This window comes from Cebus imitator, unplaced genomic scaffold, assembly GCF_001604975.1.
Source record: "Cebus imitator isolate Cc_AM_T3 unplaced genomic scaffold, Cebus_imitator-1.0 Scaffold335, whole genome shotgun sequence".
Classification (NCBI taxonomy): Eukaryota; Metazoa; Chordata; class Mammalia; order Primates; family Cebidae; genus Cebus; species Cebus imitator.
Genome location: NW_016107650.1, coordinates 2081760 through 2101133, shown reverse-complemented (window position 1 = coordinate 2101133; position 19374 = coordinate 2081760). Strand labels below are relative to the sequence as shown.

The 19374-nt window shown below is 42.5% G+C and overlaps 1 non-coding gene across 1 annotated transcript; it reads left to right on the top strand.

Moving 5' to 3' along the window:
* The first annotated feature begins 18936 nt into the window (after positions 1-18936).
* LOC119467822 lies at positions 18937-19040 on the top strand. Its single transcript, XR_005196448.1, has one exon. It is a non-coding gene; the product is annotated as a small nucleolar RNA SNORD46 (small nucleolar RNA).
* Positions 19041-19374: the final 334 nt, after the last annotated feature.

Genomic DNA, 19374 nt, shown 5'->3' with positions numbered 1-19374 from the left:
ACCTTAAAAAGGGTTTTTGTTCTCAAACAAGATGCTTTGTGATCCAGCAAGACGTTCATCTCATCCTTGCACTTTTGTTTAATTTGTGGATTCAGAGTAGACTGAGGAAAATGGAAAATGTGACCTTGATATTTTCTTAGAATTGTACCACCTTAGAGCCATGTCTTTTTTTTTTTTTCCTTCCTCCACTGGATAAATAAAATATGTAAACGAGCGGAACCTGGATTGCATTGTCATTTCTTCAGTGTGGTTATTCTCTCTCCAACATGTAATTTTCCATTCTGAGACTGAATAAGCTCTGATGTTTCCCCGGCTAACTGGAAGAATAAATGAAGCAATTAGTACTCTTTGTGCACAGTGTTTATTTTGCACAGTCCAGCATAAAACACAGGGCAAATCAGTATCCTCAGCAAGGATCATTGGCCAGATTTTGGAGATATTGTTCCAGCTTCCTCAGGTTCTCTATCTTCCAGTGGAAATACCATTTGAATTTTATTCTGTAAAGACTCATCCAAGCCCCGAAGCATCTGTTCAAGGCAACATTGTTTGAAGCTCTCCCTGCTTGCCTCTGTCTTGTGTACCAATGAATCTTTGAGACGAGACTTGACTTGTAAAAACCTCCAGAATTAAAAATTATGGCTGGTGGGGCTTGGAAACTTCTAGGTACAGACATAATAGCAACTATTTAAAAGGTGGCTCAATTCCTCAGATAAAGGCATAAAAGAAGCCAAGGTGGTTACAGTGGGAGCTGGGTCTGGAAGAGCAACTCAGCATGCCCCGTCTTTCCTGTTCAGCCCAGGCTTCATGGAAGCAGGTACTTTGTAAGGACCCTCCCACCCCATGAGGCAAGGACTGGGCATTATTGTGGCAGAGCAGAGAAATGTGGCTGAACTGCATTAGGAATACAGTTCGCTCTTTGGAAAGAATGCAGGCTGTATGTAATCAGAGGCTGGGAAGCAGTGGACTACACTTTTTTTTTTTTTTTTTTTTTTGAGACAGAGTCTTGCTGTGTCTCCAGGCTGGAGTGCAGTGGTGCAATCCTGGCTCACTGCAACCTCCCACTCCTAGTTCAAGCCATTCTCCTGCCTCAGCCTCCTGAGTAACTGGGATTACAGGTATGCGCCACCACGCCCAGTTAATTTTTGTATTTTCAATAGAGACAGGGTTTCACCATGTTGGACAGGATGCTCTTGATCTCCTGACCTTATGATCTGCTTGCCTCGGCCTCCCAAAGTGTTGGGATTACAGGCATGAACCATTACATCCGGCCAGACAACACATTTTTTAAAGATATTTTCTGGCCTGGATTGGGCAGACATCTCAATTGTATGGCAGACAAGAATGACCATAGAGCCTTGATCCCAGCCTGAGTGCTTACACTGAACCAATCCTTCCCTTCAGTATTGACACTTCTAAAACAAAGGGAAACCACATTCCTATGATGCTAAGATGGCAACTGGAGAAATTTAGAAATGGGTTCTGGCCCAGAGGTCAGGTACTCATGGGCACTTGGAGTGACAGAAACCTTAGATGGGGTTGTTTGGTTTTTTTATTGAAAATTTGTTTAAGTTCTTTGTACAATAGGAAAGACTTGGAACCAACCCAAATGCCCATCAACGACAGACTGGATAAAGTAAATGTGGTACATATACACCGTGGAATACTATGAAACCATAAAAAAGGATGAGTTCATGTCTTTTGCAGGGATATGGATGAAGCTGGAAACCATCATTCTCAGTAAACTAACACAGGAACACAAAACCAAACATCATATGTTCTCACTCCTAAGTGGGTGTTGAACAATGAGAACACATGGACACAAGGAGGGGAACATCACACACCTGGGCCTGTGGGGGGAGAGGGGCTAGGGGAGGGACAGCAGGGGGTGGGGGCATTAGGGAGGAGAAATACCGAACATAGATGATAGGGGCGATGGATGCAGAAAAACACCATGGCACGTGTATACCTATGTAACAAGCCTGCACGTTCTGCACATGTACCCCGGAAGTTAAAGTATAATTAAAAAAAGAAAAGACAAAAGAAAGAAACCTTAGATAATATGGGCCCACCCCAGGCAGATGTTTTCCCACCCCTTTGTCAATGCTCATTGGCATCTGCTTCGGTACTTCCAGGGACCCCATGCCTACTGTCCTACAGCTGAGCTGCTACATCTGATAATGGCTCTATATGGCTAGGAAACCTGACCTCATGTCTTCCCAAACTCTGCTTTGCTAAACCTTCCACACATTGGATAATATTTCATAATTCAAAGTTACCTTGAAGTCTAATCCTCTTACATGTGACCAGTGAGCTCTTTATTTCAATTTTATCACCTCCCTATTTGCCTTCTTCAGAGAGATATTTCTATACATTTTTAATGTTCCCAATTTAGTTAATGCCACCTATTAAAAAGGGTCCAGAGGTTTTAGGAATTATATATGTCAGAGGTTCCCTAACTTCATTAATAGTGTTACTGTGTGCACGGTACCTCAAGCAAGAATACAATGACAGAAGGCTGTGTAAGCAGCTTCTTCGTGGGCTCCCACGGCCTCCTGGGATCTGGCCAGCTCCTTTCTGGTTTTATTCTAGTCATATCCAATCACACTCCCGTCTCTAAATGTGCCTGTACTTTCATGCCCCTATGCCTTCATTCACAATGCTTATTTTCCCAAGAATAACCACCTGCCTATTACCTGGTTATAAACTCATCATTTGAGGCCACATCAAGAAATAGTAGCAATAATAACAATAACTAACCTGTATTGAGTGGGAGGCATCATTGAAGCCTTTCATATGTATCAATTCATTTAATTTTCAGAAACACCTATGAGGTCAAGACTAATATCACGTACCCATTTTACGGGAAAGGAAACAGGCAGAGAGGATAACTCATCCAAGGGTTATCAGTAACTGACACAGGGAAGATTTAAATTCAAGCAGCCTGGCTCCAGAGACTGTTCAAGTTAAGCCACTATACCATGTTCTTCTGCCTCCAGAAATGCCACCTTTTCTCTGCAGCTTCTCCTTGCTGTCTCTCTCTCTCTCTCTCTCTCTCTCTTTCTGTCTGTTTCTGTCTCTCTCTCTCTCTCTCTCTCTTTCTCTCTCTCTCACACACACACACACACACACAGAGGCTCAGACTTAATGTCTCTTCCTCAATAAATTCGGCACTTCATACAAACACATTCTATCCCACTTATCTCTCTTAACGATGGTGATTTGTTTACACATCTGTCTTTCCATTAAAGGCTGACTATTAGCTGCTTGGATACAGAGAGCATATCTTAATAAGTGGTACACGCTCAGAATCAAATACGTAACAGCTATGTGTTACTATTATATGGCTACTTAAAACAATTACTGCACTTTTATTCAGAGCTAAGCAACGTGCTGGCACAATAAAGGGATGATGAGTAGGGGCACTAATGTTTTTGCATATCGTGTGTGTGTGTGTCTGTGTGTGTGTGTGTGTGCGTGTGTGTGTGTAACGAAGAAAAATGATTTTCTAGGGAGGACTAAGCTAAGAGTATGAATATGGGTTCCCCAAAGCAAAGCTTCCCTCAACATAACATTTTAGTGGGAGAAGCCCAGTCTGATGACTAGCTCACCACTTCTATATCTAAAAGCAAAATCTTTCAGCCATCGAGTCTTGCCTGTGACACAGAGCTATCGGTCATACTTCTCACGCCAGCAAGAGACTGATGGAACAGCTAAACCCACCTGTCCAAGAGCAGAGTGAATTGTTTCCAGCAGTCCTGAATAAACAATCTGGTCTTTCATCCTTAAATACGAAAGTACAACCTGAGCCATCTGACGTCTGTGAAAAACCAGCACCTTGAAGGAGGACATACACAGGGAATAATAGACTTGGTGGGAAATGTAAGTACTTCAGAAATCACAGAACTCTAAACACAATCTCATTAGTCTTCAAAAAGAAATTAAAGCCGTAAGATAAAAATAGAATACTATGAAAAAGAACATCAAGTAGCTCAAAATAACAAATAACTCAAAGAGTAAGTTGAAAGTACGTCCTGGAAAGTAAAATAATCCCTCATTTAAAAAAATAAAAAATATGAGACAATTGGCAAAGACATACAAATTCAAATCAAGGAGAAAAAGATAACAGAAAACAGTAATAGGGAAGAAATTATCAGTAAAATAATAGAAAAAAATTTTCCAAAGCTATAGGATACAAAAAAATCTTCAGATTGAAAATGCCTGCTGAAGACTGGGTACGGTGGCTTACAATTGTAATCCCAGCACTTTGGGAATCCAAGGTGGGCAGATTACTTGAAGTTAGTTCAATACCAGCTTGGCCAACATGGTGAAACCTCATCTCTACAAAAATACAAAAATTAGCCGGGTATGGTGGCACGCGTCTGTAATCCCAACTGCTCGGGAGGCTGAGGCAGGAGGATCGCTTGGACCCAGGAGTGGAGGCTGCAGTGAGCAGAGTTTGTCACCCCACTGCACTCCAGCCTGGGTGACAAAGAGAGACTCCATCTCAAAAAAAGGAAAGAAAGAAAAGTCCTGCTGAATATTCAGCAACCTGAATGGTTAAAAAGAACAGTCGGGCATGTTTTTGTGAAATTTTTGGAGACGAAAGATAAAAAGATCCAAGGAGCCTCCCAAAGAGCAGCAGCCCACCTCCAAAATGATGAAAGTCAGACTGGGGAAAGAGCAGGAACGATCTGTGCAAAAGATACAGATAGTAATCAAGGTAACTGAGTCTATAGAAAACACATGTTCCTCTTATCAAGAAGGAAAAGGCAGAGCAACAGAAACTCCAGGAAGAAAACTTTTTAATAAATTGCTCAAAGAAATAATGGTTGCGACATGATGGGGAAGAATTGGTAGAGTATAAGAAAAATGAAGCCAATGGAAACTTGACCTTCCCACTAGACACACATTCTATTTACGTAGAACAAAAGCTGCAACTATTGAACCCACACAGAAAAAACCTGAATCTTGTCACCTCAATACTTTGCAGTGATGATCATTACAAAGTCAAAGTAATGCAAGCTCTTTAACTTGTTTTCAACTTTCAGAATCAAACTGTAGCCAAAAGTCTAAATTACGATTATAAAAAAGATAACAGAAAACAGTAATAGAGACTGGGACTTGGAGAGAAAGCTAACACATTGTAGCTTTCAACGCATTGTAAAATGAACTCCATATATGTGATAAATCTGATTATATGAAAAGGAAGGTAGGGCTAGCAAAATATGAAAAGCAAAATTAAAAAAAACTAAGAGGAGATAAAGACAGGGATACTAACAGTCTCATCTGCTTTAGTGAAGAGTCATGATTAACCATCTTAGCCTATATGTGCTGTTAGAACAAAACACCGTAGATTGGGTGGCTTATGGACAACAGACATTTGTTTCTCACAGTTCCTGGAGGCTTGGAAGTCCAAGATACGTCAAGAGCAGATTTAGCGTCCGGGGAGGGCTGCCCTCTGTTTCATCCATGGTGCTTTCCGACTGTGTCCTCACTTGTTGGAAGAGGGGACATCAGGTTTCTTTAGCCTCCTGCAAGGGCACAAATCTCATTCATAAGGGCTCCACCCTCATGCCCCAGTCACCTTCCAAAGGCCTCACCTCCTAACTGTACACAGCAAGTGTTAGATCTCAGCTTGTGAATTATGGGGGCATACAAACAATCAATCTGTAGTAGTAGCTGCCTCAAGTTTATAGAAAAAAATAATGACAAGTTTATAATTTACAGCCATAAAGATAACTCAATGGAAGAATTAAAAATAAAGCATATCAAACAATGGAAAGAGGAGAGAGAATAAAATGAGAAAGAGGGAAAATAAACTTAACCTCTCATCTTTAATTGTAAGAAATCAGGCCAGGCACAGTGGCTCATGCCTGTAATTCCAGCACTTTGGGAGGTCGAGGCAGGTGGATCACTTGAGCTCGAGAGTTTGAGCTTAGCCTGTGCAACACGGAAAAATCCTGTCTCTACTTTTAAAAAATGCAAAAATTAGCCAGGTGTGGTGGCGCACGCCTGTGATTCCACCTACTCTGGAGGCTGAAGCTGGAGGATCGCTTGAGCCAGGTGGAGGCTGCAGTGAGCCAAGGCTGCACCACTGCACTCCAGCCTGAACAATAAGCCAGACCCTGTCTCAAATAAAAGCCTATCATTATTATCTCCATTAAGAAATCAAGAAATAGGAAATATAGTATTGAAAGTTATAGAGGAAGCCACTGGAAGAATTTCAAACAGGAAGTGTTAAAAGAGATTGCCTCTGAGGGGCTGGGGGAAGCCAGGGGTAAGGGAGGATGATTTTTAGTCACATCATGAAGATCAAGACCATCCCAGTCACAGCCCTGGTCCTGTGGTTCTTACACAGACTTTAATCTAATTTCTGTTGTGTTAGATGCTGCAAAAAAAGAGGACACAAGCATTAACGAATCCTTAAAGCAAAGGGATTGATTCTACTTTAAGGTTCTGGGAAAGCCTCAAAGGAAGTGATATTTAATTTGTGTCTTGAAATATGAGTAGAAGTTAACCAGAGTGATCTTGGGTTCACGAGGGATTTGTTCTTTGTTGTAGGAGGTTGCAGGTCAGGGGTAGTGGATGATGGGAAGAAAGAGAGAAGAGCTTTCCAGGCAGAGGCAACAGCATGTGCAAATACACAGAGCCAAGGCTGAGCGAGGCACGCTGAAAAATTTTAAGAAGCCCATCCTAGCTGAAGCAGCCCATGAGCCCCGGGGAGAGTGTGTAGAGATGGCAAGGCCAATAACCTCTGTCACCAAGCCTCACGCCTCCAGGAGGCACCATTTGCAGTACTTACAATGTAAATAACACCTCCCAGAGCTGTGCGGCAGGACCATGCTGACGGAGTAGTCTGAGTAGTCGCAGAGGGTGAGGTTTTCTACAGAAGACCAAGATCAGACCAGAGGTAATGAGGGAAACTCAAGGACTGAAGACAGCAGCTGAGAGCAGCTGGTATGCGGAGCACAGCAGGGAATGAATCGGAAATGAATGCAGAGGGGACAGAGGAGGGTCCCTGTTCTGTGCCCCTACCCTTAAGTTGTGTTAGCTTTCTCTCCAAGTCCCAGTCTCTACAACATCACCAACTTCAGAATCAGAGGAATCGTTTCCTTTGCCTTCTGAGAGATGGAAACCGTCAACAAGAAATGCCGGGCTTTTGTCAGAATGGACCCTCTAACAAATGTTATGCTATATCTTGCCCCTAAGCCAATTTTCGATCTGTTCTAGGACGAAAGGGGAGGTGGCAGAGCCCACAGTCTGCATGTCACCAGTCAGCCTCTTCAGAGTACTGCGTGACGAAACAGAACTCAGAAATGGAGCCATGCGGCGAGAATAACTGAAAGAGCTAAGATGTGTTGAGGGCTTCCTCTTTGCCAAGCGACGTGACAAATATCATTATGCATTTTGCATTTAATATAATTTATCCTTGAAAGAATTCTGAGGATGACTACAATCACTTTCTCCATTTTAAAGATAAGGAAATCTAGGCTCAGAGAGAGGAAGTGAGTCACCCAAGGTGTCATGCAGCCAGAAAAGGATTCAACTAGCATTTAAACCCAGGTAGCCTGACTCAAAGACTTCCCTCCCTGTGAGCAGATTCTGTCACAAAGAATGAGAAAGTAGCTGCAACTCATCTCTGTTTAACATGTCCCAGATTCCACACATCTTCTAGCACAGGGCTCTGCACTTTTACCAAGGATGCAAAAAACTAAGCAACATATATCATATATCACAAAGTATAGATGATAAAAGATATATATGCAATAAAACTACTACATGGGAATTCACTCTAAACCATTGCAGGCAATAGAAGTAAGATTCCGCTAAACTACAGTGCTGAGCTAATAAAAGATTGGTCCAGAATGCTATTGTCTTCCCATAAATTTTATAAGAACAAATCTGTAATCCGCAAGCTCCTTGAAGGTTGGTACCATGTCTTACTCATATTTCTTCACAACACCTAGCACAGTATCTAATTCACAGACACTCAATGACTGTCTGCTGAATTGAGGTGTCTGAAGGAACTGCAATAATTGTCCTCAGCAAACAGACCTCCTGGTGACCTGCACCAATCCATAGGCTACTGGAAAGAATCATATGTGTCATGCAGCATGTGAGTGCCTGCATGCTTTGACCTATCTTAAAATGCATTCACTTGGATTCCTGGAAGGTGTCAATCTCCCACCAGAGATATCTGCTTTTTTTTTTTTTTTTTTTTTGAGACAGAGTCTCACTCTGTTACCCAGGCTGGAGTGCAGTGGCACAATCTCTGCTCACTGCAACCTCCACCTCCCAGGATCAAACAATTCTCCTGTGTTAGTCTCCTGAGCAGCTGGGATTACAGGACCCCACCAGCACTCCTGGCTAATTTTTGTATTTTTAGTAGTGATGGGGTTTCACCATACTGGTCAGGCTGGTCTTGAACCCCTGACCTCAGGTGATCCGCCCGCCTCAACCTCCCAAAGTGCTGGGATTACAGGCATGAGCCACCATTCCCGGCCGATGTGTGCGTTTCTAACTATGTAAGCACAGCTCAACTCTGACTGAGGGAGGCAGGAGAGCCTAATGGTTAAGCATGCAAGCTCCAGAGTCAGATGCCATGCATTCAAGCTTTGGCTCTATCATTTTGGAGACTTACAAAGGGAGAGCATTGGCCAAATCACTACAACTGTCTGGGCCTCGGTTTCCTCATCTATTAAGAATGATTAAAAATTTGTACCTACTGGGTTGCTGTTAAGGATTGAGTTAGCACAGCTAAAGCAACCGAAGCAATGACTTACACAGAACTAGCACTTAATAAATGCTCAGTGTTACTATCTGGGGCAAGGCCCATTTGAAACACACCTGATTAAGGCTTCAGTAGAGGCATAAGGTTCCCATTTGCCAATGCACACATTTGCTTTCACCTCTACCGTCACCCCTACTGTGGGATCTGAAGTGACTTGGAACTCACCAGACAGGGCACTGACCTTTTCAACATCAAGTTTAATTAAGGCTAGTGAATAGCTAAAGTGTGATGTTTCATGTCTTTCCACGTAGTTCAATGAGAAAGATTAACCATTAAAATGTTGTGTTAGTTATTTTCAGCCTTTCAGAATGACAGCGACTTCTAGCCAGCTATTTATCCCAGAAAAGATCCAGAATAGAGTCTGACTTTATGAACTTCCTAGACCTGAATCGATGTTACTGGATCATGTTGCTCTAACATTAAAGATCAAAAGCTTCAACAAACGTGGGTGGCTGGTGTAGACTCACCTGCTTCAGCTGACATTCAAAAGGCTGCTGATGGGTCATGGTGAGGCCGAACCAGGCTGGCCCGAGAGCCTGCTTCCTCCTTCCATGTGGAGCCGGCTGAAGGGGCTGGGCAATCCAGGTCCAAGGAGCTGTGTCTCTGTGATGCATTTAATGTCTTGCTTCCTGTAGACTGACGGCTTGAGCACATCAACCTCATGTTCATCCACCACATTTCCCATTTGGCTCACTGCACTGTTTCTATTTCCAAAACAATCTCAGTCATAACCACACCTGCCTCACCCTAACTCTTTAAGTTGCAAATGTATAGTCTCCTCTGAGGAGGCGTGCTTTTATGGAAGACGACAGAAATTCCCCAAATTGCTTTCTCACTCCCAACCTGTAAAATGTGCCTACCTTACAGTGTAATCATAAATACATACTTTTATTTTTGCATACTCTCTCTGGTGTTTCCTGGTTAAATTAGAAGCTATAGAACATAGCGGTTAATAATATGAACAGAGAAGGGGTGAATCTAGACTTCGCAATTTACTAGTTGTGAGACTTGAAGCAAATTATTTACTCCATGTATTACACACTTCATCAATAAAATGGAAGTACCGCATGTTCTCTCTCATTAAGCGGGTGTTGAACAATGAGAACACATGGACACAGGGAGGGGAACATCACACACTGGGGTCTGTTGCGGGGTGTGGGGTTAGGGGAGGGATAGCAGGGGATGGGGAGATTGGGGAGGGATAACATTGGGAGAAATACCTAATGTAGGTGACAGGGGGGATGGAGGCAGCAAGCCGCCACGGCACGTGTATATCATTGTAACAATCCTGCATGATCTGCACATGTACCCCAGAATTTAAAGTAAAATTTTTTTTAAAAAAAGGAAGTAATATTACCTTCCTCATAGGGCTCTAGTGAAATTTTTTTTAAAAAATACACATAAGGGCTTTAGAAGAGGATGCATGAAGTAGTTAGAGAATCACACTAACACTGATATTTTTGTTCTTGAACTATTTGCTGCTCTTGCAGCCAGCTGTTGTTCTTCTTGTTTTTGTTACAAGTCTCCTAGTGTGCAGGGATTCAACCACTCACACACAGTGCCAAGCAGAGACTCATACTTAGTAATGGTCTTCTGCTAATGGCTAATGATAGAAATAAGAATGAGGGAAGAAGATGCCAAATAAGATCTAGGTTTTTTTTAATAAACTGAGGGAGGGAAAAACGATTTCCCTAGCAGCCAAATTTCCAAATGCATTTCCACCATCATTTCAAGCTTCCTATTTGCTAATACAATTTCCTGCTTTCAAATACTGAGCACCAAACAGGAAATTAGTTTGAAGATGATGGTCTCCAGCCACAGAAAGGAAAGCAATTTCCAAGGCAAGCAACCAGACACCTTTCCTAGGATATCCTCGGAAACTGGATACAACCAGCATGGACCTCAAAGTAATCTCAGTGGACTCAGTTTCACTCTGAGAAATGAAGGGCAAAATTGCACTTCCTCATCTGAATAACCCAAGCCATCATCAAAATTTTATTTTCTACCCAGAGATGGCCTGTCAGGAATGCAAATGCAGAAGAACGTGACACTGCAGCTGGCGGAGAACGGGTGGCTTTCCGGTGGTGACCCCCTCTTTGTGTCAGAGTCCCTTGCGCAAGGAACAGCAAAGCCAGGATATAGAGCCTGCATTAGGCCTGGGTTACTCTCCAGCAGCTGAGGCATGACGCTCTACACGGCAGAAGGCCCAATAAACATTTTATTGATGATGAAAACCATGTACAGATCATCACACAAGTGTGATGCCTAAACAGGTACCTGGATGCCCACTAGTATTTTACCAGAAGCCTAACACCTTCACCACTTCACGGATGACCACATGCACGTAATAGAAACTTTCCAGTGTACCATTCACATTATCCGCGGCTATTCTAGGTGGGCTGCATGGGATGGGATCAACCATAGTTAGGGCTCTAAGGTAGCCACGAAGACGAATTCTCCAAATTCTACATATAAGTAAACAGTTTTTGTGTTCAGCGCTATGAAGGTTACCAAAGCTAATGCCAAGATGATGACACAGCAGGCAGAATGGGTTTGCTCCATCCTACTGAGAAACACACACACGCCACCATCAGTGCCAATACCATCTCCTTCTCTTTCTAAGGGACATCCTAAAAATTAATCAGCAGCTTTAGTTTAAAAAAAAAAAAAAAAAAAGCCATGAACCTAGCAGGTCAAGGTAATCTAAGTACAGCAAGACTGAAAATAGAGCTCTGGGCCATATTTTTGTTAATAATGAAAAAGAACCAAGAAATAATCTGTTCTGGCTCAAAAGTGGGCAGCAGAGAAGCAGAAAGAAGCCAGGGAAGGTTGCCAGGAGTTTCTAAAGGAGATGCCAAAAACCAAGTAAAAACAATTCAAGCTAATAATTATAACATCTCACAGCTGCTGAGTGCTCCCTGCATGCTGAGTGCCGTGCATACACTCGGCCTTAAATCCTCACAGGTGAACCAAGTAGTATATTATTATTATTTGTCTTTTACATAAAGGAGGAAAGTGCAGCTCAGAGAGGTTGGAAAAATTGCCTAAGTCACACAGTAAGTTTCAAATCCAAAACTAAACCCAAGTCTGCCTGATGCTGCCTGTGTACTTAAGCACTAGAGACAGGGCGGGACCCGGATGGAAGAGGAAGATAGTCTAGGAGGTAGCAGGAGCTGGCAAGGTCAGGGTGGTCTGTGCATGAGGGATTCTGACTCGGGGACACTCACAAAAAGTCAAGCTCAGCCAGGCCTGGTGGCTCATGCCTGTCATCCCAGCACTTTGGGAGGCCAAGACATGTGGCTCACCTGAGGTCAGGAGTTCAAGACCAGCCTGGCCAACATGGTGAAACCCCACCTCTACTAAAAATACAAACATTAGCCGGACATGGTGGCGGACACCTGTAGTCCCAGCTGCTCGGGAGGCTGAGGCAGGAGAACTGCTTGAACCTGGGAGGCGGAGGCTGCAGTGAGCCAAGATTGTGCCACTGCACTCCAGCCTGGGTAAAGAGCAACATTCCATCTCAAAAAAAAAAAGAGTCAAACTCACCATTGTCTGGTGATGGCATGTATTCTTGAGTGTTCTTAGAACAGAGCTGCCTAATGCTTAATTAGAGGTGCCATGTCCAAATCCTACCCACATACCTAGTCTCAGTTCAAATGCTACTTCTTCCACAGTCTTTGCTGATTTCTCAAATGGAAGTGGAAATTATCCTCTCCTTCACTGAATGTCTTCATCTTTATTTCTCTAATGCCCCTTTAGCACTTTCTATCCTATAGGATAGTTATTTAAATCCATGTCACCCATTTCAACAAATATTGATCACCCACCGTTAGACAGGAAAATGTTGAACTTGTTAATATCCAATTGATATGAAATTGTAGTGACAGATGGCTCAGTCTCCTCTAAAGATGTCAGCTCCTCTTTCATTAAGTAGATTTGGGGGCTGGGTGTAGTGGCTCACGCCTGTAATTCCAATACTTTGGGAGGCTGAGGCAGGCAGACCACATGAGGCCAGGAGTTCAAGACCAACCTGGCCAATATGGAGAAACTCTGTCTCTATTAATAACACAAAAATTACCTGGGTTTGGTGATGCATGTCTATAATCCCAGCTACTCAGGAGGTTGAGGTAGGAGAATCGCTTGAACCGGGAGGTAGATGTTGCAGTGAGCTGAGATCACGCCACTGCACTCCAGCCTGGGCAACAGAGCGAGACTCTGTTTCAGGGAAAGAAAAAAAAGATTTGGGAAGGTGTCAGCTTTTCCAGTCCCTCTTTCCTCTAGCTGGAGTCTGTGGCTGAGGTCTGGCCAACCGTATATGGGCAGAAATAACTGTACACCTCACCCCCACCTGGCCTTGAGAAGCTCCCCTGTGATTCTGGTTTCCCTCTTTTACCTATTTCCAGCTGGATGCCCAGAGGCTGGGCAACCTGGGAGCCGTGAGTGAAGTACCGTTGCCCCAGCAGCCTGCTTCCCTAAATAATGGTGTGGCAATACAATTCCCATCCCTTGCCTTACACCTTAACTTTATGTGAACTCTTGTTTATATTTATATAAATGTCTATTTTGTTAAACCACTGAAATGTTATAGTTATGTGTTAAAATAAACAAGGAGTAAGATTCAGCCACTACTGTGGTAAATTCAAGAGGTAAATTATCAATATCCTCACCCATTTTATATATTCCATCTGTTACTACAGCAAAAACTTCGCAATTTAGGTGTAGAAAAGTTTGTTTCTTTGCTAATAAAGAGTTGGCATCGATTTTTAAGTAGGTAAAGTTTCTCATGGAGCACAGTTTCATGTGAATCATCACTTTCGTGCGTTGCCCTTTACTCTTTGTCATTATTTCTGGCTGTTATTTGATATTTTGCATTGAACTAAGGAGCAAGAACTGTGTGTGATAGGACAGTATGCTGTGTCTAATCTGAGGACTAAAACACACTCTCACCATCAAATGTAATGTTAGTTGTGGGTTTTTAATAAATACCTTAATGCAGGTTTTTTAAAAAGGGGACAAAAAAGAAAATGAGACCTTTCCCTAAAATAGGTTCTCTTATGCAACAGCCACTTTAGGAATGGGGAATTAGAAACAGCATACTCTCCTAGGCTCCTAGAAATAGCATGGAAACAAGACTTCTTGCTATCCACCATAGCCTCTTGGTAGTTTAAAAAAAAAAAAAAAAAACTGTAAAAAGTCAAAATCCGATTCTACACCATGCATTTCTCAAACATACACTACCCAAGTACTTTAGGACTCCAAAATCAAAAGAATAGACATAATATTGGTTTAAGAACCATGAAACTCTAGGACATTGGCAAAAGGAAATGTGAAACCTCTCCAGAAAGACTTCTACAACCCAGAGTATAAATGGTCTCATGCAAGCAAAGAATCCAAAGACGAGCTCACAGTGAAAATGTACAGGCCATACAAACAAAAGAACCTCAGGAGAGCAGCTCAGCAGACGCAACAGATGGGAAAACAGGCACCCAAGGAAACAAAATTAATTTGTAAAATTGTGGGTATTTGTAACTGAATATTTAAATTTAAATATTCTCAAAATTATTAAAATTGTAAAAGGAATAGAAAATGTAATGAAAAAACAAGATTTCTAAACAGACAAAAAGAAAACCAAATTTGAGAGAACCAAATAGAGCTTTGAAAAATGAAAACTGTAGTCATTAATCTTAAAAATCGAAAGAAAGAAAAAAAAAAAACAGCAGCTTGGATGCAGCTAAGGAAAGATTTAGGGAACTGAAGAAAGATCTGAAATAATTACCCATAACCTAAAATAAAGATATAAACGAATAAAAATGTAAAAGAAAGACTGAAACTTGGAAAAAGAACTAAATATCCTCAAAGTATTTAAAAAGAGTTGAAGGAGGTAAAAATGGAAATGGGATGGAGGTAATACTTGAAATGATAATATCTGAGAAATTTCCAGAATTAGGAGAAAAAACCATGAAAAATACATAGAAACAGCAAAATAAAGTAGAATGAAATCAAAATACATATGAATTGAACTTTCTATATAAAAGACAATGATTCATAGATTCGATTTTTAAAATCCAGTTATTTGCCATTTACAAGAGATACTATCATAATGGCTCAGAAAGGTTGAAACTAAGAGAATGAAAAAAGTTATGTCTGTTCTAACACTACTCAAAAAGCACTGTCACAGTCATAGTGACATCCAAAGAAAAAAACAATAGCCCTTTAGCCAGATCATGAATGTATTTGTCTGGCTCACTGAAACGCAAACTGCTTCTGATGCTGCTTCCTGATAGGAATTGAGAACGCCTATGCCAGATCAATAGCCACATAACATAAAATGAACAGCGGCTGTGTTCGTCTTTTCTAATAAAGATCCTGCATCTGACACAAGCTCTTGTGTTTGAGGCTAGTACTTTGTTAAATAATGGTAGTACATTATTATCACCATGATCCATTCCGTTTTTGCTGTAGCCAGACTAGTAAATTACACAGCAATGTAACCGGACTGCTACCTTTAAATATTTGAGGATCCTTTAAATATTTGAGGATAGCACTAATACCTCCCATTCCCTCAATATGTGGTATTTTATTTTACTGGCCTGGGAGGGACTTTTACTTGGCCTTTTCTACTATAATACCTCTCACTCTATGATTCGTAGGTCCTTTCAGCAGAAGATAGCTTAAGATTACAAAAAAAAAGGAAACCTATAGTTCATAGGGACTAATATGTGAAGATTCTGTCAACACCTAAGAATAGTGATTGTGATTATACATTTGGGACTGAAAAAATATGACCACTCATTGGGTCTGTGAATGCACAGGACCCACTGTGCTACAGACTTTGGTGAGGACTCCATTTACTATCTGATTCTTGTATGTCCTACTGTAACAGAGGAGACCGGGTGTTACTTTGGGTCTTCAAGAATCCAACAGTGCTCAGAAAAGCTGTACATTTCTCTTTTGTCAGTGCACAAATTATCCAAGGAATTGGCTTGTAGGGCCCTTTGGGGAAGGACTTGGGGAATTACCAAACTGCCCATGCCAGGGTATGTCTGAGTCCTCCTCATGGGGACCCAGCTTCTTCACTTGATGGGTTCTGACTAAAAAAAAAGCTCAGGATGAAACCCAGGCAAAGGATTTTCACTGTTTATTGGATCAGCTGACCTATGCTTTCTTCCTAACTGTTCTCTTTTTTTTTTTTTTGAGATAGAGTCTCACTCTGTCACCCAGGCTGGAGTGCAGTGGCATGACCTCGGCTCACTGCAACCTCCACCGCCCATGTTCAAGTGATTCCCTGCCTCAGCCTCCTGAGTAGCTGAGATTACAGGTGCACACCACCACACCAGGCTAATTTTTGTATTTTTTGTAGAGATGGGGTTTCACTATGTTGGCCAGGCTGCTCTTGAACTCCCGATCTTGTGATCCACCCACCTCGGCCTTGCAAAGTGCTGGGATTACAGGTGCGCAACACCACGCCAGGCTAATTTTCGTATTTTTTGTAGAGACGGGGTTTCACTATCCCGGCCAGTCTTGAACTCCTGATCCACCCACCTCGGCCTTGCAAAGTGCTGGGATTACAGGCGTGAGCCACTGCGCCCGACCTGGTTAACCATTCTTTACTCCACTGGATAACAGACATTAAGCACACCCTTGACACCTGCCCATACATCTTACCTTTGAAACACCATATCCAGTTGATTGTGTTTACAGAGCCTGCAAGTCACGGCCTTCTGGCTGTCATTCCAATACTGCCGTCCATAATATAATTCCCACCTTGCTTCTGATGGTTGTGTTCTGGGACGCCCCGTTATCTTTATTGCTGCTAGAGAACCAGCTTTCCAATGACATCTCCTACTTTCTACCCTGGCCTACAAAGTACAGCCACTACTGAGACCCTCTAACATGCTGGTGTTCACCAGCACACCGATCACCTTGCAATGCTGTGCCTGCAAGCTCTCCTAACACGTCCCTGTTTTACGTAGGAGACTCATTCTCACATGCTCATATCAATGTGCCTTTTGACCCCTTCCTCCATAGTCCGCCATCACAGTCTGGCATCTACTTCATTTATTTAGGACCTGTGCTTTTGGCAATCTTCCAAGAGCCATCCCAGCAGCACCTGAGATCTGTCTTCCAGGACCCTTGCTGGGAGGTTGTCTTATGTCACCAGGGCACGGCCCCAAATTTACAAACTCTTCCTTATCCAGTTACATATTCTTCCCCAGTTGATCCAACACCCTCAGAACTAGCTTTAGGCATGCCACCCTGCTTCTTGCAGGAGAGTAAGCATTGTCTAGTAAGTGGGCTCTGCTCCCATTTGAAGCCTCCACGTAGACTTCAGGTAATGAGGGGTCTCTACCTTCCAACAAAGGAGAGTGGGTCATTTCCACATATACAAAACGTTTAGAGGAAAGGGGAGGAGGTTCCAAGTTCTCAAATGCAACCACCCTGACTGTCCCACACCAAGTCCTGGGGTTCTAATCCTTCCCCATAAAGGACTTGAAACTGACCTAGGCAACTTATCTAGACTTACCTAGGCTGAGAATTCCTAGTTCCAATCTTCAGCTCTATGTGGTTTTGAATATGCTTTTTGTTTGTTTGTTTGCACGATGGAGTCTCACTCTGTTGCCCAGGCTGGAGTGCAATGGCACAATCTCAGCTCACTACAATCTCCGCCTCTCGGGTTCAGGGAATGCTCCTGCCTCAGCCTCCTGAGTAGCTGGGATTACAGGCACCTGCCACCATGCCTAGCTAATTTTTGTATTTTTAGTAGAGATGGGGTTTCACCATGTTGACTGGCCAGGCTGGTCTAGAGCTCCTGACCTCGTGATCCACCCACCTCGGCCTCCCAAAGTGCTGGGATTACAGGCGTCAGCCACCGCGCCCAGCCTGGAGAAGTATTCTTTTAAGTGTTACCAATGAAGTCCTCTGAATTTCACACTTGGCATTGAATTGTTGATTAGTATGTATCTGTGCCTGTCATTTCTTTTTCAATTCTTAAAGTGCGCTTAGTGAAAGCAATGTAATTCCATAATCTGCCTTACAGTTACTATTTCTCCACATACCTCCTGTGAAAGAAAAATAAATCTCAGGACCCCAAATTCACTATGCCAAAGGGAAAGTTAAGCTTGAGTCACACCAAAACAAACAAACAAACAAACAAACCCGCTTTCCTTTTGTTCCCAAACAGACAGCTGTAATTTCACATGCTTACTTTATCTTATATAATGTAAAATATAGGTTTACTGTAAAACCAATGCCTAATTGACTTTTTCCCCTACTCCCTTTTTAATTGCACATAAAATGTTGATTCACTGAGTGCTACTCAAAGGCTCATAAGACTGTAATCTTAATGCTTACCCTCCCTTTTTTTCCCCCTTGCTTGCTCTTTCCCCTTAAATACTGAAATTTCCAAAATCCTTTATGGAAAAAGCACTGGTCACAGATCCTACAGTAACTTTTGTTTCTATTTCCAGGCACGTCCTCAACCTTAGCAAAATAAACCTCTAATCGACAGAGCTCTTCCTCCGTCCCTTTTCAGTTTACACTCCAAACTCCACAGGCATTGCACTAGCTAGTGCACCCTTTTCTACCTATAAACTGTCCCAGTTTGCCACAGATGAAAATCTTAGCAATCACACTGCTACAACCTGCCAGAGACTTTCAAAACTCCGTTTACCTCCAGTGATGAGACATCCATTGCTGTCAGGCCACCAAGTTATCCATTCCCCGAATTGCATCCTGAAAATCTATTTCCAAAGCTTGAGCTATTCTGATACCCCTGTCTTAGGTTGGGTCCCCTAGATGCGAAACCTGAGATGGGGGTTCTTCTACGATTTATTGAGGGATGGTTCATAAAAGCAGAGAAGAAGCAGGACAGGGTAGAGGGGAAAATAAAGCAAGATGTGGCCCAAGATGCGGATGAAAACGATTGCAAGACGCAGCCTGATCCCACCCTGGAGCAAACGGATGCAGAGTGCGGAACTCTGGTCACACACTGCACCAGTTAGTCCCACCTTGAGGCAAAGGGATAACATTTTTCCTTTTAGGCCAATCTGTTGCTGACTACAAGCTATTAATGCAAGAAGGAAGCCTCCTGGCCAAGGCAGCTTCTGTTTGACTGCAGGCGATTCTCTGAAGCAAGTGAACACTCACTCGAGAGTGGAGAAAAAGCATCCCTAGGTGTGGTTGTGGCCATCTTGGACAGCTGCGTGCCACTTGTCAACACAAGGACTTGTCACAGTTACAGTGACTGTGCTAAAGTTAAAGAACACCCACAGCATGTGACAGGTGGGTGCACCAGCCAGGTGAAACGGGGTCTGGGTAGAGCACTAACAGCACACATGTCCCCACGAGTCAACAAACAAACAGAAAATTACAAAATCCATTTAAAGCCGGATGACCAGATAAAAAAAATTTACATCAAAATTTGAGGTTATAGCTAATGTGATACATACCAGTAAATGCATAGCCTCAAAATCATGTTAAAATGAATAAAGCCAAAATGTAACTAGCAAGGCATTCAACTTAAGGAATTATAGAAAACACACAGAAAGTAGAAGAAAGGAAATATTTGTGATTAGAAAAGAGCA